At 41.5% G+C, this 21,111-nt stretch overlaps 1 protein-coding gene across 1 annotated transcript in view; it reads left to right on the top strand.

Moving 5' to 3' along the window:
• The window catches only part of tacr2 (tachykinin receptor 2), an 89,962-nt gene that overhangs the window by 54,374 nt on the left and 14,477 nt on the right, over positions 1 to 21,111 (top strand). The window lies entirely within an intron of this gene.

The following is a 21,111-nucleotide window of genomic DNA, read 5'->3' as shown; positions in this document are numbered from 1 at the left end:
CTCCTGCTCCTATTTTCTATGTTTCTACGTTTAACTCTGCATCTCTGTTTGAAAAGTTCTGATGCCTGCGTCTTTATTTGCCAGTTCTTTCATCTTTGCCTGTGAAGTTTTTAAATACTCCTGTCTACTTTGCACACTCCTGCACATCTCTCCAGGGGCACATGATCTAACACAGTGAATTCATCTTCCTATTAGAAAAACATACAATGGACCTCTTATCTCATGACCATAGACTTTTGGACCTTTGCCCTAATCAAATTAACCTTCATGACAAAATGCTTTCATCATTTTCTTGAGAATCTGATGGTAATCTCTAAAGCTTCCCTGTGTTTATGGATGATATGCTACAGATGTCAACTATTTTCTTTCCAAGTTAGGCAATATGTCTTGAAAAAAATTGGATATAAAGTTAGACCCTTAATCTGACTGCATTTCATAATATACAATAATCTGACTGATAGTCCATATTAAGTAAAAACAAGTCAATTTTTCCATCACTACTTTAGCTGTAATTGTCCTCAAATGAATGGCCTTTTAGGACCAAGTTATTATCATAGATCATAGAATCCATACAGTATGGAAACAGGCCATTTGGCCCAACAGGTGACACCACCTCGCTGAAGAGCATCCCACCCCGACTACATTTCCCCATGTCTAACCCACCTAACCTAAACATCCCTGGATGCTATGGATAATTTAGCATGGCCAATCCACCTACCCTGCACATCTTTGGGCTGTGGGAGGAAACCAGAGCATCTGGAAGAAACCCTTGCAGACACGGGGAGAATGTGCAAACTCCACACAGACAATCACCCAAGGGTGGAATTGAACCCGGGTCCCTGGCGCTGTGAAGCAGCAGTGCTAACCACTGAGCCACTGTGTTGCCTCATATCCAAACTGGTGAAGGATGCACTAGTGCCCTGCTTTCACTTTTGGTAATGATCCTAGACAGTCTGCTAGAACCCTACTGGATGCTTCTACAAAAACCAGCATAAATATTAAAGGTGCCATCTAGATTGTATGTTGTACGTTTAGAATGTTTTAAAGTGAGGGGTGAAATTTTAAAGGAGATGTGCAAGGACTGTATTTTACATAGAGGGTGGTAGGTGCCTGCAATGCATTATGAGGGGAGGTAGTAAAAGCAGATACAATAGCAATGTCTAAGAGGTTTTTAGACAGACACATGAACAGGCAGAGGGATACGGACCATGTGCAGGCAGATTAGTTTAGTTTAGAATGGCATCATGGTCACCACAGACATGATGGGCTGAAGGGCCTGTTCCTGTGTTGTACTGTTCTATGTTCTATGTTGTATAAAGGTAAGCAGCCCCTGTTCATGTGCAAAAGCAAATGCAGCTTCTCTGTCAATTCTTTCTTTGACTCTCTTGTTGTACAATAAAAGTTGCTGTTATCAACTGTTTGAAGGCTTTGCAACATCTGCTGCTCCACTTTAAAGAAAGACAACGTTGCCTTTTTCTTAAATTCATTCATGTGATGTGGGTGTTCCTGGCTGGGCCAGCATTTATTGCCCATCCCTAATTGCTCAGAGGGCTGTTAAGAGTCAACCACATTGCTGTAGGTCTGGAGTCAAATGTAGGCCAGACCAGGTAAGGATGGCAGTTTCCTTCCTTAAAGGACACTAGTGAACAGGTAAGTCCCCCCCACCCCCTGACAATGGATTCATGGTCATCATTAGATTCTTAATTCCAGATTTTTTAAATTGAATTCAAATTCCACCATCTGCCATGGCAGGATTCAAACCTATGTTGCTGAATATTACCTGGGTCTCTGGATCAACAGTCTAGTGATAATATCACTAGGCCGTTGCCTCCCCTCTGTCCTGATTGGCATTGGGGATGAATTAGCACTCATTCAGACATGGTTGAACATCATCTGGCACTAAGTAAAATCAGCTTCTGAGGCATCCCTAATAATTGTGGATCTGAGAGATGTGCATTGAGTCCTGCCATGACCATGATCAGTCTGGGAAGTAACCTGTGCACATTCTATTCATCCACCCATCATTATTCGGTGCTTGCAAATTCACATGCTACACTCTGCTAAATGAACATGTAGTGCTTTAGTTGACTTCACTACAACAGCTGAATTTCTACAGTTAGTGCTTAAAAACTCTTCTCCAACCAGAACAATGCAATGTGGAGCAGAGTTTAGTCGGCACTGGGGATATTGTCTATCAGCTGCTCTTTAAATTGTTTAAATAAACCTTTGCCCCAGAGAAGTGTGCACCCATGAATAAGCGCTTATACACAATGGCCATAAGTGTGAAACATGAGTGAAGGCAAGGTATTAAATTTGCAATCTGTAATCTTCTCAATAAAATACTCATTCTTGACTACAGTCGTGAATATAAGAGTTCAAGGATATGACATCTATATCTTGAACAGTAAGATCTGAAAAAGGTTGAACTGGAAACTGTTGGGTCAATGGGCTGAGGAGTGGCAGATAGTGTTTAATTTGGATAAATGTGAGGTATTGCATTTTGATAAAACAAACAAGAGCAGGACTTACACAATTAATGATAGGGCCCTGGGTAGTATTCTAGAACAAACATACCTAGGGGTTCGGTTCATAATTCTTTGAAGTTGCATCACATGCATATATGCATCACATATAGACAGGGTGGTTAAAAAGGTGTTTGGCTCGCTTGCCTTCATTGCTCAGACCTTTGAGTGTAGAGGTTGGGACATCATGTTGAGGTTGTACAGGACATTGGTGAAGCCTCTTCTGGAGTAGTGCGTCCAGTTCTGGTACTGGAGAGGATTCAGAAGAGATTTACCTGGATGTTGCTAAGAATGGAGGGTTTGAGTTCTAAAAATGGGCTGGATAGGCTGTGACGTTTTTCACTGGAGCGTAGGAGGCTCAGGGGTGACTTTATTGAGGTTAATAAAATCATGAGGGGCATAGATAAGTTGAGTAGCAAGGCTCTTTCCTTAGGGTTGAGAGTTCAAAACTAAGGGTCATATTTTTAAGGTGAGAGGAGAAAGTTTTAAATAGGACATGAGAGGCAACTTTTTTTACACATAGAATGGTTAGTGTGCGGAATGAACTGCCAGAGGAAGTGGTGGACATAGATACAGTTACAATGTTTAAAATACATTTGGATAAATACATGAATAAAAAATGTTTGGGGGGATATGGGCCAACACACGCAGGTGAGACAAGTTTAGTTTAGAAACATGGTTGGTGTGGACTAGTTGGACCAAAGGGTCAGTTTTTCTGTGCTGTATGATTCTATGATGCTGTGGAAAGTCTGTAGCTATCCAGGAAGCTTCTCAGACAGAAGCCATGCCTCATCAGTATAACTTCTATTCTTCTTAGGATGTATTAAGAGGCAATTTAACTCTGTGATGATATCCACATCACCTGATCCTGCAGCTAATAGGTCAGTTCAACAGACAGGTGAAAATTGGAAGTGCAGAAGTGCATTGGAAGTGCTGTGGATTTCTCCAGTCCATGGAAATGGCACTCACTCTGGTGGCTATCTCCAACCAGACTGGCAGGGTCTGGTGCCGTGACTTCTGCTGGCCGGCCTCAGGGAAGAGGACGACACTCCTATCCACCAGGATCTCCGCGTCCCTGAAAGTGAAGCAGGGTGCCAACCTTCCTTTCTCAAATCTTCCTTTTGTGTTGGGGGTTGCAATAGATTTGGAATGGTTGTTCCTGGGTTTGCAGAATTTGAACTAGTGCACAGCTGGAGTTTAACTATGGCACTCCATAGACATGAAAACCCTCCATGAAACTTGTTGAAAGTGTCAGCCCAATTATAGAAGATTCAGCCTTATGCCTTCATGATCTATTCTTGAGGGGACTGCCTGCATGCTGGGAATATGGATTTACTATGATCACAATCTATTCCAAAAGGCATTAACTTTGCACTGATAAACTATTCCAGGGAGCACGGACTCTGTTTTGGTAATGAGCTCCAGAGACTATTGTGACTGTTTGTGATTCATCTATTCCACAGTGGATCCACACTGTCTTTTTTTATTCTCTCATGGGACGCGGTCATTGCTGGTTGGGCCAGCATTTATTGCCCGACCCTAGTTGCTCTTGACAAGGTGGTGGTGAGTTGCTGTCTTGAACCACTGCAGTCCATATGTATTAGGTTGATCCACAGTGCCATTAGGGAGGGAATTCCAGGATTCTGACCCAGTGACAGTGAAGGAACAGCAATGTATTTCCAAGTCAGGATGGTGAGTGGCTTGGAGGGGAACTTGCAGGTGGTGGTGTTTCCATGTATCCGCTGCCCTTGTCCTTCTAGATGGAAGTGGTTGTGGATTTGGAAGGTGTTGTCTGAGGATCTTTGGTGAATATCTGCAGTACATCTTGTAGATACTACATACTGCTGCCACTGAGCATCAGTGGTGGAGGGAGTGAATGCTTATGATATGGTGCCAATCAAGTGGGCTGCTTCATCCTGGATGGTGTCAAGCTTCTTGAATATTGCTGTACCTGCTCTCATCCAGACAAGTGGGGAGTATTCACAACAATCTTCAGCCAGAAATGCTGAGTGGATGATCCATCTCGGCCTCCTCCTGTGATCCCAGCATCACAGATACCAGTCTTCAGCCAATTCGATTCACTCCACGTGATATCAAGAAATGGTTGGAGACAGTGGTTGCTGCAAAGGCTGTGGGTCCTGACAACATTTTGGGAAAAGCACTGAGCACTTGTGCTCCAGAACTGCTGCACCCGAAGCCAAGCTGTTTCAGTACAGTTACAACACTGGCAAATAACCAACAATGTGGAAAATTGCCCAGGTATGTCCCACATGTAAAAAGCAGGACAAATCCAACCTGGCTCATTACCACCCCATCAGTCTACTCTCGATCATCAGTAAAGTGATGGAAGGTGTCAGAAACAGTGCTATCAAGCAGCACCTACTCTGCAATAACCTGCTCAGTGACACCCAGTTTGGGTTCCACCAGGGCCATTCAGCCCCTGACCTCATTACAGCCTTGGTTCATACATGGACAAAAGAGCTGAATTCCAGAGGTGAGATGGGTTTGACAGCCCTTGATATCAAAGCCGTATTTGACTGAGTGTAGCATCAAGGGCCCTGGCAAAACTGTAGTCAATGGGAATCGAGGAAAAGCTCTCTGCTGGTTGGAATCATACCTGGCACATAGGAAGATGGTTGTTGTTATTGGAGGTTAGTCAAGTCAGCTCCAGGACATCTCTGCAAGAGTTTTCCTCAGGGAAATGTCCTAGGCCCAACCATCTTAGCTGTTTCGTCACTGACCTTCTGTCCACCAGAAGGTCAGAAGTGGGGATGTTCACTGATGACTGCACAATGTTCAGCACCATTCACAACTCCTTAGATACTAAAGCAGTCCATGTCCAATACAACAACATCTGGATAACAGCATGGGCTGACAAGTGACATAACATTCACACTTCAGGTAATGGACCATCTCCAACAAGAGATAATCTAACAATCGCCCTTTGACAGTTAATGTGTTACCATCACTGAATATCCCATTATCAAAATCCTGGGAGTTACCATTGACCAGAAACTCAACTAGACTTACCACATAAGTACAGTGACTACAAGAACAGGTCAGAGGCTAGGAATACTGCAGCAAGTAACTCACCTCCTAACTCCCCAAAGACTGCCCACCATTGACAAATGGAGCACAAATCAGGTGTGTGATGGAATGTTGTCCACTTGACTGAATGTGTGTCACTGGCTGCAAATGCTTGGGCTCCAAGTTATTGAGCATTGACTTGAATCACTGTTGTGCATCTGCAAGGGACAGAATTATGTGGATAATACATTTAGACAGGTTGTCACATTGCAGGTTAGGGGCATTTAGAGAAAATGGGGAGGTACAGACCTCCCATGAGTGAATTTTTAAAAAATCCAAACAATAATGACTGTCTGTGTTGATAACCTATTTTAGATGGAATTGCCTCTGACTGGTAATTTATCCCAGAGAGGATGTATATACTAATAATCTAATCTCTAATCTAATAATAGTCCTACATCAGTGACAAGGAAATGCTAAAATGATGAAGGATATGATAAGTGGTTACTTAGATCTGATTGGGCATAGTCTGCATGGATTTGTGAATGGGAAATCATGTCTGATCAATGAATTTTTGAGGATGCTAACGGCAGAATTTATAACTGGGATTTAATGGATGCAGTATGTTTAAATTTTCAGCAGGTTTTTGATAAAGAATAAAGAGTTAGCAAAATTAAAGCACATGGGATGAGTTGGCACAGATTAAGAAAAATTGAGTTTAAATAAATTGATTCATACATTGACAGGCTGCGACACATGGGGTAATGCAGGGATCATTACATCGGCCCCAACTGTTCACAATATACATCAATGATTTGGGCATGGGGACTAAATGTAACAAATTCAAGTTTGCAAATGACACAAAACTAGGTCGCAATTGTGTTGTGGGAAAAAGGCAAAGCAGCTTTAAGAGCAATTGGAAAAACCTAGCGAGTGGACAGGAACATGACTGGTGGAATAGAAATTTTGAGAAAATGTGAGGTTCTCCACTTTCATAGGAGGAAAGGGTGTGCAGAGTACTTCTTAAATGGTGAGAGATTAGAATATGCAGTCGTACAAGGGGGACCTGGATGTCCTCATCAATAAGTTGCTGAAGACTAACATGAAGGTGCTGAAAGTAATCAAGAAAGTGCATGGTATGTTAACTTTTATTTATTGTGAGATGACTTAAGTACAGGAATGGCAATGATTTGATTAAATTTTCATATAATGTGCACCTGGAATACTGCATACAGTTTTGATACCCTTACTTTACGATGAAAACCGTAGGAAGGATATTATTGCTATAGAGATAGTGCAACAAAGGTTCACAAGACTGTACTGGGGTAATGGAACCAAAGAGAGATTGGGCAAACTGGAATACACACAAAGAAATGTGGATGCTGGAAATCTGAAACAAAAACAGAGAGAGCTGGAATTTTGATGAACGGTCACTGGACTCGAAACATTAGCTCTGTTTTTCTCTCAACAGAGGTTGTCAGACCTACTGAATTTCTCCAGCACTCTGTTTTTGTTTGATGAACTGGGCTTATATTCACTGGAGTTTTGAAGAATAAGAGGTGATCTAATTGAAAATTAGAAAATATTTAAAGAGATAATCAGGGTTGATGCAGGTACAATGTTACCGCTGGCTGGGGAGAACCTAGAACCAGGGAGTAGATTTTTAAAATAAGGAGAAACTGCTGAGGATCCAGCTGATGGGAAGAGTATTTAATTAGAGGGTTGTGAATCTTTGGAATTCTCTAGGGCTGTGGAAGCTCAATCATTAAGTGTGTTTTTATTTGAGACTGTTCTTTAAATATCTGATATTGACATAAAACCATATTGGTACAGTGTGGGGAAAAAGACATTGAAGTGGATGATAGCAACTATTGTATTGAATGGCAGAGCATATTCTCTCTCAACACAGAATTATTTATGTTCCAGTGATCTATACCTGTGTAGAGTGATTCATGTTTCAGTGATCTATTCAAATGTAAAATGACTCATTTCTCAGACATATTCCAGTGTAAAATGGCTCATGTTTTGATGACCTATTCCAGTGTAGAATGATTAATGTTTAAGTGATCTATTCTAGTCTAAAATGTCTCATACTTCGATGATCTATTTCAATGTAAAATGATTCATTTTTCAGTGATATATTGCCAATAGGGAATGATTCTTATTTCAGTGATCTATCTCAGTAGAGGATAACACATGTCTCCGTGATCTATTCCAGGGGAGAATAACTAATGCATTAAAGATCTATTCCAGTGTAGAATGACCAATATTTCAGTGATTAATTCCAGTGTAGAATGACATATAACGTACAAAGAACAAAAAAAATGCAGCAAAGGAACAGGCCCTTCGGCTCTCCAAGTCTGTGCCGACACATCTTCCCCTTCCATACTAAAACTGTCTTCACTTACAGGATCTGTATTCCTCTATTCCCTTCCTATTCATGTATTCACCCAGGTGCTTCTTGAATACAGCTATTGTATTTGCTTCCACCACCTCCTCTGGCAGCACGTTCCAGGCACACACCACCCTTTGTGTGAAAAATGTGCCTTGCACATCTCTTTTAAACATTCCCCCACCTCACCTTGAACCTGTGTCCATCCTGGGAAAAAGCCTCACAACTTCCACTATAATCATGTCATTCGCAATCTTATAAACTTCTATCTTTCAGTGATCTGTTCCATTGTCGAATGACTCATGTTTCGGTGATTTATCCCAGCATTAAATGATTCATGTTTCAGGGTCTATTCCAGTGTAGAACTATTCATGCTTTGATGATCTAATCCAGTGTAGAATGGATCGTGTTTCAGTGATCTATTCTCACGTACAAGGATTCATTTTTCAATGATCTAGGCTAGTGTAGAGTGACGCGTTTTAATGACATATTCCAGTGTAGAATGACTCATGTTTCGAAGTTCTATTCCAGCGTAGAATGACTCAGTTTTTGATGACCTGTTTCAGTGTAGGATGACCCAAGTTGCTATTTTGTGACTTTTTTTCTAGTGTGGAATAACTTATATTTCATTGGCTAAACATCTGGTGTAGGAGGGAGGTCTTCAGATATCTGGATCATTGGGATCTCTTCAGGGCAGATGGGACCTGTACAAAAAGGACAGGTTGCACCTAAACTAGAGGAGCACCAATTCCAGGTTTGCTGGTGCCACTCAGGAGGGTTTAAACTAGTGTGGCAGGGGGTGGGAACCAGAACAGTAGGTCAGCATGTGAAATGATTGAGAAGAGAGGGGCTAAATCAAGTTAAGTTCAGTACAATGAACAGGCAAGGCCAGGTTAATGAACACTGTGGCACTGGCAGTCTGAAGTATATTTATTTTAATGCAAGGATGTAACAGGTAAGGCAGAAGAGTTTAGAAACTGGATTAGTACGTGGGACTACAATATGGTAGCCGTTACAGAAATTTGATTGAGAGAAGGGCAGGGCAACACAACATTCCAGGGTTTAGGTGTTTCAGGTGAGATACAGAGAGATATAAAAGGAATGGAGGAGTTTTATTACTGATTGAGGAGAATGTCACAGCTGTACTAAGAGAGGACTCAGAGAGGGCTAAGACAGGGTTCATCCAGTGAGACAATATGGGTAGAGCTAAGGAATACAAAAGGTGTAATCACAATGATGGGGTTAGACTAAGGGCCTCCCAATAGCCAATGAAAGATAGAGGAACAGATATGCAAGCAGATCATTGAAAGATATAAAACAACAGGGTCTTTTTTTATTGGTTGATGGAATGTGGGTGTCACTGGCTGGACCAGCATTTATTGCCCATCCTAATTGCCCAGAGGGCAGTTAAGACTGAGTGGCTTACTAGGCCATTTCCATTGCTGCGGGTCTGGAATCACATTTAGGCCAGACCAGGTAAGGATGGCAGACTTCCTTCCCTAAAGGACATTAGTGAACCAGACGGGTTTCCAACAATCAGCAATGGTTTAAAGACATAATTAGATTCTTATGTCCAGATTATTATTGAATTTAAATTCCACTATCTGCCATGGCGGGATTCAAACAGTGGTCCCCCGAGCGTTACCCAGGTCTCTGGATTAACAGTCTAGAAAATAATATCACAATGTCATCATCTATGCTTTTTTCACACAAAAGCTAGAAGAAGTTTGGAACTCTGCCACTGATGATTGATTAGTTGTTGATTTTAAAACGGAGAACAAGGAATACGGTAAAAGCAAGAAAGATTAAGGGGGTATTTGATGAACAGACAAGGAAGAAGGAAAGAGTGATACAACAGCCTGGGAAGTGGAAGTGGCAATTTGAGTGAAATATTGGAATAATGAATTTTAAGCACCTACGGAGAACTGTTGAGTTAAATGACTGTTTCCGGGCTGGAGATTCTACAGTTCCAGAGCCAAAGTGATCCAAATCTCATCGGAATCCCACAGATCTCTCTGAAGCAAGATCTTGAGATAGCAATGAGAAACAAGAACCACAGTATTGTTTTTTTCATACCTGACCAGTGAGGTGTATAGGAGCTTTACCCATAGCCGAAGAGTCCAAGACAATATCTGTAAGCTCTTGTTTCTGGGCCTATACATTATATTCTGCTACCAGTCTCCAGAAACATCTCTTAGTAGCTGATGCTTTACCTCCGTGGGCTCCCTGATTGGGAAAGATTGCTCCTCCACCAGCAGATATTGATCAATGAGGGAGTCAAGTTGACCTATTCCCAAGACTCACAAAGTTTAAACATTGAACTAACAGGAGATGAAAAATGGGTGCAACATATGCAACCTATACCCCAAGCCCAAATTCAGAGTGGGTAAGGCAACTTGTTAAAACATTAAGTAACTGTAACAGATGTAAACAACATGCCTAAGACCTGTTTTAGGCTCACTTTGTTAAATTGACCACAGCAGAGAGAAACGAAGGAATTTTCAGTGCCCCCATTCCTTGAATTTTGTCCCCAACACATCTCCAGAAATGGGGAAACTACCTCAAGATAAGGACAAGTAACTAGGATCTCATGAATAGCGAGCAGATCGTAACTGAATTCAAAATTATAAACAGGGATAATGAAGATAAAAATCTGGAAGAAAAGCCAATTTTGAGGCGTTTAAAAGGGAACCAGCCCAGATAAATTTGAAAGCCATAAAATGGAAAATAGTGTTGAACCGGCTCCTAAAAGAAGAAAATGAGTCTGCAGGAAAAGTTGGAGTTCCTCAGATTAATGGAGACATCAATGAGACATAAAAAACATGCATCTAATAATGTAAAATAAAATCAAGCAGAACTTCGAGTGAATCGAAAGTTTAAAAAAAACCTAACAAACATGGATTGATGATTTCAGTGAAGGCAGACCTTGTAGCAGCAACTAAGATTGAGTGTTACATTCAATTTAAGGGAAAGAGGAGTGAGTCTGAGGCTACCTTCCAAAAATTTAAATAAGACAATTATGAAGGTGTGAAAATAGAACTGACTAAAGTGAATGGGCAAATTAGGTGAAAAGATAGGTCAGTGGAGATGCAGTAGCAGACATTTAAGAGGATATTTCAGAATACACAGAGTAGATACATTTCAAAGAATTAGAAAAATTCCAAGAGATGGTATCACTGTCCATTGTTAACTATAAATGTTAACAATAGCATCAAACTTGAAGAAAAACATAATTGTGTAAAGAGAGATGACAGGTCAGAAATTTGAACAAAGGCAAGCAATGACCAAAAAAGGGAACAATTAAGATTACAAAGAAAAAGCAGCCAGAAGTATATAAACAGAGAGCAAGAGTTTCTTTAAATATTGTAAAGAAGAGTTAACAAAGTGACCATAGTCCAAATGAAGGCGAGCCTGGAGAATTAATAATGGAAAATAAGGAAATGGCAAGGAATTGAATGGGTATTTTGCATCAGTCTTCATGATGTGGAATACAAGTAACATCCCAGAAGCATCTATAAATTAAGAAATGGAAGGGAGGGAGAACTCTGGAAAAGCACAATTGCCAGAGAAGTGGTACTGAGTAAATTGTTGGAGCAGCAGGCCCTCAAATGCTCAGATCCTCATGGACCTCATCCAAGTATTGGCTTGCTAACAGGAAGCTGAGAATAGACATAAACAGGTCTTTTTTAGGTTAGCAAGATGTAATCAGTGGTGTACCATTGAGATTGGAACTGGGACCTCAACTGTTCACAACTTATATAAATAACTTGGATGAAGAGACAGAATGCATAGTCACCTAATTTGCTGATGACGCAAAGAGTCATAGAGTCATACAGCACGCAAACAGACCCTTTAGTCTAACTAGTCCATGCCGACCATGCTCCCAAACTAAGCTAGTCCATCTTGCCTGTGTTTGGCCCATATCCCTCCAAACCTTTCCTATTCATGAACTTATACAAAGGTCATTTAAATGTGGTAACTGTACCTGCATCCACCACTTCCTTGCCCACATACGAATCATTCCCTGTGTAAAAACGTTGCACCTCATATCCTCTTTAAAACTTTCTACAGTCACCTTCAAAATATGTCACTTAGTTTTGAACTCCCCCACCCTAGGGAAAAGACCCTTGCTATTTATCTTATCAATGCTCCTCATGATTTTATAAACCTCTACAATGCTCCAGTGGAAAAAAATCCCAGCCTAACTTTTTTATACCTTCCATTCCCAGCAACATCCTGGTAAATTATTTCTGAACCCTCTCCAACTCTGTTGTGAAGCAGACATGAGAAGACTACAAAATGATTAAGTGTGTTGGAAGCAATTCAAAGAAGATTTATCAGACTAATAGCTGGTATGGATGTGTAGACTTATGAAGAAAAGACAGACATGCTATGTTTGTATCTTTTGGTATTTATGAGAATAAGAGGCAACTTGAATGAAACACACAAGATACTAAGGGGTCTTGACATGTTGGATGTGGAGATAACGTTTTCTCTTATGGGAGAATCTAGAACGAGGGTTCAATGTTTAAAAATTAAGGGTCATTTATTTCAATCAAATATGAAGTTAATTTTGTTGAAGGTTGAGTATTTAGAAAACACTTCTGGTAAAGCTGAATCCTTGAATATTTTCAAGATGATGAAAGATTATTGGTGGTCGGGGATTTGAGGTTACCATTATATCTGCCATGATCTTATTGAATAATGCAGCAGTCTTAAGGGGCAGAATGGCCTGCTCACTGCTTGTATGGTCATATGGAGAAAGACTGATGGGGAACATAAAAGGAAATTGGAAAATAAATCATAAACAAAGCACAAAACACAAAGTTCAATAAAGGCCCAGTTACAGCTGAAAAAATAATATCTGTGCAGATGATTAATGAAGTTTGCGGAGACTAAAGGACATGGAGGTTTTTTAAAAAAAAATGTTTGAGGCAGGAAAATTTCAACAAAATGAAGATACATGCTATACGAGGGAGTGTGGCAACATTTTGGCAAGCTGCTCAAACAAGTAGAAAATAGTCAGCAGTGGAATGGGAAAGTGTTCTCTCCCTTTCTCTCTCCCCCACAATTAGAACAACCACCTTCAAGAACCGCCTCTCAGCAAGAGTCAGCCCCTTTGGGAACTGTATCCCAGTGAGAGTCAACACCTTCAGGGACTGTATCCCAGTGAGAGTCAGCACCTTCAGGAACTGTATCCCAGTGAGAGTCAGCTCCTTCAGGAACTATATGCCAGTGAGAGTCAGTACCTACAAGGACTGTTCCCCAGTGAGAGTTAGCACCTTCAGGAACCGTATCCCATTGAGAGTCAGCACCTTCAGGAACTGTATCCCAGTGAGGGGTCAGCACCTTCAGGAACTGTATCCCAGTGAGAGTCAATACCTTCGGGAACTGTATCCCAGTGAGAGTCAGTACCTTCGGGAACTGTATCCCAGTGAAAGTCAGCACCTTCAGGAACTGTATCCCAGTGAGGGTCAGCACCTTCAGGAACTGTGTCCCAGTGAGAGTCAGCACCTTCAGGAACCACCCAGTTTTCCCACTTTAGGATCCAAAGGCATGAGGGCAAAATGGGGACATGAGACAGCTTTGGCAGATTAGGTTAAGGAGAATCCAAAGTGTATTCAGGGGAAAACAGTAACTAGGGAGAGAATTGGACAACTTAAAGATCAATGAGGCCGTCAATTTGTGGAGCCAGAGGAGATTAGCAAGATCCGAAATGAATATTTTGCGTCAGTATTTTTGATGGCGAAAGTCATGCAAGCTAGGGAACTTGATGTAAATGGTGATGTGTTAAAAACGTCCACATTACAGAAGAGGAGGTTCGAGAAGTCTTAAAACACATAAAGCTAGGTAAATTCCCAGCATCTGATCAAGTGCATCCCAGGACTTTGTGGGAATCTTGGAAAGAAGTTGTGGGTCCCCTAGCAGAGATATTTGTATCATCAACAGCCACAGGCGAAGTGCTGGAAGACTGGAGGATGGCTAATGTTGTGCCATTATTTAAGAAAAGCTGCAAGGAAAAGCTAGGGAATTACAGTCTGGTGAGCCTAATGTCAGTGATGGGTAAGTTGTTGGAAATTCTGAGATGCGTTCTACAAGCATTTGGAAAGGCAAGGACTAATTAGGGATAGTCAGCATGACTTTGTGTGTGGGAAATCATGTCTCACAAACTCGATTGAGTTTTTTGAAGGGATGACCAGGAAGATAGATGAAGGCAGATTGTAGACATTGTCTACATGAACTTTAGCAAGGCCTTCAATAAAGTGCCGCATGGTAGACTGTTTAGTCAGATTAGACCATAGGGGATTCAGGGAGAGCTAGCCAACTGGATACAAAACTAGCTTAATGAGAGGAGACAGAAGGTGGTGGTAGAGGGTTGCGTGACTAGCGGTGTGTTGCAAGGATCAGTGCTGGGTCCACTGCTGTTCAGCATTTATTTAAAAGATTTGGATAAAAGTATAGGAAGTATGGTTAGTAAATTTGCAAATGACTCTAAAATTGGTGGTATGATGGGCACTGAAGAAGATTATCTAAGAGTACAACAGGATCTTGATCAACTGGGCCAGTGGGCCGAGAAATGGCAAATGGAGTTTAATTCAGTTAAATGCGAGGTGTTGCATTTTGGTAAGACAAACCAGGGCAGAACTTACACAGTTAATGGTAGGGCCCTGGGAAGTGTTGTCAAACAGAGAGATGTAGGGGTGCAGGTACATAGCTCCTTGAAGTTGGCATCACAGGTGACAGGGTGGTGAATTACATGTTTGGCATTCTTGCCTTCATTAGTCAGCACGCTGAGTACAGGAGTTTGGGAACGTCATGTTACAGCTGTGCAAGACATTGGTAAGGCCACATTTGGAGTATGGCGTACAATTTTGGTTACTCTGTTATAGGAAGGAAGTTATTAAACTGGAAAGAGTGCAAAAAAGATTGACAAGGACGTTACAGAGACTGGAAGGTTTGAGTTATAAGGAGATGCTTGATAGGCTGGGACATCTTTCTGTGGAGTGTAGGAGGCTGAGGGGTGACCTTATAGAGGTTTATTAAATCATGAGGGACGCAGATAAGTTGAATTGCCAAGATTTTTTTCCCCAGGGTAGGGGAATCCAAAACTAGAGGGTATAGATTTAAGGTGAGAGGGGAAAGATTTAAAAGAGACCTAAGGGACAACATTTTCTCACAGAGGGCGGTGTGTATATAGAGGAAGTAGTAGAGGTGGATACAATTACAACATTTAACAGACATTTGGTCAGCTACATGGATAGGAAAAGTTTAGAGGGATGTAGGCCAAGTGCAGGCAAATGAGACTAGTTTGGTTTAGGAAATCTGGTCAGCATGGATGAATTGGGCTGAAGGGCCTGTTTCCATGCTGTATGACTCTATGACTCTATGATTGAAGAAAAGCTGAAAAAGTGACAATAAGGGCTAAGAGTAGGAGAGTGTGGATGAGGTGCACTGAAAGCAATCTATATAATGTGATAATAGGCCTGATAGCAGGTGAGAATAGGTGACTATGTTAAAAGCAACCAATGTCATAATAGGACTGGGTTTGGGGGTGAGTAAAAAACATGGAAGGGTGGAATCAGGCTCTAAAGTTATTGAACTTGATGTTGAGGCCCAGAGGCTGCAGGGTCCCCAAGTGGAGAACAAGATGTTGTTCTTTGGGCTTGTGCTGAGCCTCACTAGAACACTGTAGCAGGCACAAGACAGAAATGTTGTTGTGGGATTATGATGGGTTATTGCAGATAGAACATAGCACTTGCCCAGTCTGCATTTCATCTCCCCAGTGTAGACAAGACCACATTGGGAGCAATAGATACAGTAGAGTCATAGAGTCGAACAGCACGGAGACAGGCGCTTTGGCCCAAACGGGTCCACGCTGACCAAAATCCATGTTAACCCAATTTCCCTGCACTTGGCCAATATCCTTCTAAACCTTTCCAATCCATGTATTTGTCCAAATGCCTTTTAAGTGTTGTTAATGTACCCGCCACAACCATTTCTGCTGGTAGCTCATTCCATACACGTACCACCCTCTGTGTAAAAAAAGTTGCCCCTCATGTCCCATAAATTCTTTACCCTCTTACCTTAAACTGACGCCCTCTCGTCTTCGATTCCCCAAACCTGGGAAAAAGACAGAGTGCATTCACCCTATCCATGCCCCTCCTGATCTTATACACTTCTATAAATCACCCCTCAGTCTCCTATGATCTAAAGAAAAAAGTCCTAGCTTGTCCAATCTCTCCCTATAACTCAATCCCTTCAGTCTTGGCAACATCCTTGTAAATTTCTTCTGCACTCTTTCCAGTTTAATAACATCCTTCCTAGCAGACTAAATCGAGTGAAGTGCAGGTAAATCGCTGTTTCACCTGGAAAGGTGTGTGTGGGGCCTTGGACACTGCAGAGGGACGAAGTAAATGGACATATGTTACTCCTTCTGACACATCTTCAAGTAAGACTAGTTCAGTTTAGAAACCATGGTCAGCATGGACAATTTGGGCCGAAGACTCTGTTTTGACTCTCCGACTTTAGTTTGTATCCTGGATGGGCGAATTTTAACAGAAGCTGTTACATCAATCTTGCCTTTTAATCCAAACCTCGGGGACCAAATATTCTCCTCAATATCTTCAATATCAAGCACTGTGATGCCACAGATTGAAGCCAGTCTGGACAAATTTCTGTCACTAGGTCTGGGAAAAGTATTCAAGTAATTTACATCATACTTCAGATTGATTTGATTTGATTTATTGTAATGTGTATTATGTTACAAAACACAGTGAAAAGTGTATAGTGTTGCCACTTTCTGGTGACATCTTAAGATACTGAAATATAAACCAAAACATTGAATATAAAGGCAGAAAAATGAAGAAATAAAGAAAAAGTGTCCAACTTTACAGTCCTTCTTGTTAAGCGCTCTGCCAAGGGCAATGGGCATGAGTCCCTTCGCTGCGCCAGCACCGCTGGAACACAAGTTTGCCGCTCTTCATACCTCCACCGACACCGTCACCACAATGAGTCCCTGATGGACCTTGTCAATGCACTACTGGGCCGACTCAAATCTGCACTGCTGGGCCCACTCAAGTCTGCGCTGCTGGGCCCACTCAAGTCAGCGCGACTGGGCCCACTTGACTCTGTGCTGCGGGGCTCACTCGAGTCTGTGCTGCGGGGCCCACTCGAGTCAGCGCTGCGGGGCTCACTCGAGTCTGTGCTGCTGGGCCCACTCGAGTTAGCGCTACTGGGCCCACTTGAGTCAGCGCTACTGGGCCCACTTGACACTGCGCTACTGGGCCCACCTGACACTGCACTGCTGGGCCCACTCGAGTCTGCGCTGCTGGGCCCACTCGATTCAGTGCTACTGGGTCCACTCGAGTCAGCACTGCTCGGCCCAGTCGAGTCCGCGCTGTGGGGCCCCCTCAAATTTGTACTGCAGGGCCGACTCGAGTCTGCGCTGTGGGGCCCACTCGAGCCCATGCTGTGGGGCCCACTCGAGTCCGCGCTGTTGGGCCCACTCAAGTCCGTACTGTTTGGCCCACTCGAGTCCACGCTGTTGGGCCCACTCGAGTCCGCACTGTTGGGCCCACTCGAGTCTGCACTGTTGGGCCCACATCGTGTCCACGTTGTTGGAGCCCATTCAAATCCGTACTGCTGGGCCCACTGGAGATTGGTACAATTACAAGATTTAAAAGGCATCTGGAGGGGTGTATGAATAGGAAGTGTTTAGAGGGATATGGGTCAAATGCTGGCAAGTGGGACTACAGGTAGTTCTCCTATAACTCCTATACAGGTAGTTCTTGTGCGACCTCATGCTATAGAAAATTGCGCTATAGAAAATTGCCATAGAAAATCGCTATACCTTACAGTAGAAAATTTGCGTAATCCATACAGCATCCATCCACTTCATCAATCGTGTTACAGGCAAATCGCATTAACAAAACATGCGTTATAGCAGAAATGCCTGTAGATTAATTTGGGATATCTGCTTGGCATTGATGATTTGGACCGAAGGGCTTGTTTCCGTGCTGTACAAATCTATGATTTATGTGTTGATGATCTATTCCAGTCTAGAATGACCCCATGTTTCACTGATCTATTCTAGTGTAGCATAACTCAGATTTCAATGATCTATTCAAGTGTTGAATGACCAGTTGTTGTGATCCCTTCCAGTGTAGACTGATTCATTTTCAAGTGATACAGAATGTCATGATTTGAGATCTACTCAGTGATCTTTGCAGTATAGAATGACTCCTGTTTCAATAATTTGTCTAGTGTAGAATGATCCATGTTTTGATGAAACTGTACAATGATTCACCCTTCAGTGATCAATTCCAGTGCAGACTGACTCATGTTTCAATGTTCTATTCCAATGCAAAGTGACCTGTGCTTCAGACACCAATTCCAGTGAAGAATGACACATGCTTCCATTATCTATTCCAGTGCATATTGTACCATGTTTCAATGACCTATTCCAGTGTTGAATAACTCATGTATTCTAGTGTAGAATGATCCATATTTGGATTATCTATTCCAGTGTACAATGATTCCTGTTTCATTGATAATTCTCATTAATCAATGACTGATTTTTCCGTGGTCAATTCCAGTGTAGAATGACTCGCATTTTGATGATCTATTCCAGGACTGAATTACCGATGTTTTGATGATGTAATCCAGTGTAGAAGGACACTTGCAATGTGGAAGATCTATCCCAGCCTGTAATGATTCATGTTTCAGTAATCTATTCCAGACTAGACTGATTGATTTTTCAATGATCCATCCCAGTGTAGAATAACTTATATTTCAGGGATCTATTCCATTGTAGAATGATGTGTTAGTGACTTATTCCAGTGTAGAATGTTTATTCCACAGTTCAATTTCTCATGTTCAGTCATCAATTCCAGTGTGAAATTACTCACATTTCGATGATCTGTTCCAGTGTAGTATGACCCATGTTTCCATGACCTATTCAAGTATACAATGACTTCATGTTTCAGACACCAATTTCAGTGTAGAATGACTTATGTTTTGATTATCTATTCCAGTTTGGAATGGCTCATGTTACAGTGATCTATTCAAGTATAGAATGACTAATTTTTTCAGTGATGTATTCCAGTGTTTAGATTGCTGAATATTTTGATGATCCCTTCCAGTTTAGAATGACAGTGATCTTTCAAGTGAAAAGTGACCCAGTTTTTGATAATCTATTGCAGTGTAGAATGATTCATGTTTCAGTGATCTTTCCAGTCTAGAATGATTGACTCATGTTTCAGTGATCGATTTCAGTGTAGAGTGATCAATTTTTTTGGACTATTGCAGTGCAGAATGATGCATCTTTTAGTGATCTTTCAAGTGAAAAATGACCCATTTTAATAATCTGTTGCAGAATAACTCCTGTTTCAGTGATCTATTCAAGGGTAAATTGACTAATGTTTCTGTGATCTATTCAAGTATAGAATGACTGAGGTTTCATGGATCTATTCCACAGTAAAGTTACCCATGTTTTGATGACCTATTCCATGTTTCAGTGGTATATTCCAGTGGATAATGATTCATGTTTCGATGTTTTAATCTGGTGTTCAATTACTTGTATTTCTGTGAACCGTTCCAACGTAAAATGACCCAACTTTTGATGATCTATTACAGTGCAGAAAGACTCATGTTTCAGTAATCTATTCAAGTGTAGAATGACCTATGTTTTGATGATCTAATTCACTGCAGAATGATTTGTGATTCAGGGATTAATTCCAATGTACAGTGACTCGTTTTGGTGATCATTTTCGGTGTAGATGATCCATGTTTTGATGTTCTATTCACGTGTAAAGCGACTCATGTTTCAATGATTTATTCAAGTGTAGATGACTCATATGTCAATTATCTATTCTAGTGTAGGTCACTCATGTTCCAGTGATCTGTTCCAAACAAGCATGATCCATGTTTAATGATCTATTCCAGTTTACAATGATACATGTTTCAGTGAGTTATTCCAGTGTGGAATGACTGACATTTCAGAGCTCAGTTCCAATGTAGAAAGATTCATATTTTATGATCTACAATATTTCATGTTTTAAGAATCTATCTCAGTGCAGAATCATTCTTGTTTGGGATCTGTTCTAGTTTGGAATGATTGATATTGCAGGAATCTATTCCAATGTAGATGATTCAAGTTTTGGAGATCTGACATCACATAGAACAATTTATATTTGAAGGATCTATGTCAGTGTGGAATGATTTATGTTTCAGAGGTTTGTTCCAGTTTAAAATATTTCAGTTTTCATGAAAATGTTCTTTGTAGAATGTTCTGGGGAGCTATTCCAATATAACATCATTCATATTAAGGTGACCTACTCCAGTGTAGACTGATTCATGACTTAAGGATATTTTCCAAGGTAGATTGATTCATGTTTCAGAAATGTTCCAGTGCAGAATTTTTCATGTTTCAGGGATCTCCCTAATGGGGAATTATTTGGGCTTCAGGGATCTGTTCCAATCTATATTTATTCAGGTTTCAAGGGTCTGGTCCACTGGGTTTGATATATAAATACAGTGGCTGCAAGAGTAGGTCAGAGGCTAGAATCCTGCGAGTAACTCTCCTCATGACTCCCCAAAGCCTGTACACCATCTAGAAAGTACAAGTCAGGGGTGTGATGGAATGCTCCCCACTTGCCTGTTTAGGTGCAGCTCCAATAACACTCAAGAAGCTTGACACCATCCAGGACAAAGCTGCTTGCTTGATCAGGACTCCATGCACCACCTTCAACATTCACCCCATCAGTATCAATATACAGTGGCAGCAATGTGTATCGTCTACAAGATCCACTGCAGCAACTTATCATTGATCTTTACAAACCCACAAGCACTTCCACTTAGAAGGACAAGGGCAGCAGATGCATGAGACACCACCACATGAAAGTTTTCCTCCAAGCCACTCACCGAGCTGACTTGAAAATATATCGCCATTCCTTCAATGTGGCTGGGTCAAAATCCTGGAATTCCCTTTCTAAGGGCACTAAAGGCCAACCTACAGCACATAGACTCACCAGCTCACCACCACCTTCTCAAGGGCAATTAGGGATGGGCAACAAATCCTGATCTAGCTAGTGTTATCTGCAGCCCATGAAAAATAAAATCACAAAATTCATAAGTCAAATAGCTCAACAAAATTGATAGACAGGACCTTTG

Source organism: Rhincodon typus, chromosome 20 (genome assembly GCF_021869965.1).
Source record: "Rhincodon typus isolate 14 chromosome 20, sRhiTyp1.1, whole genome shotgun sequence".
Taxonomy (NCBI): Eukaryota; Metazoa; Chordata; class Chondrichthyes; order Orectolobiformes; family Rhincodontidae; genus Rhincodon; species Rhincodon typus.
The sequence above is the reverse complement of the archived record's forward strand: the minus strand, read 5'-3'. Positions and strand labels throughout refer to the sequence as shown.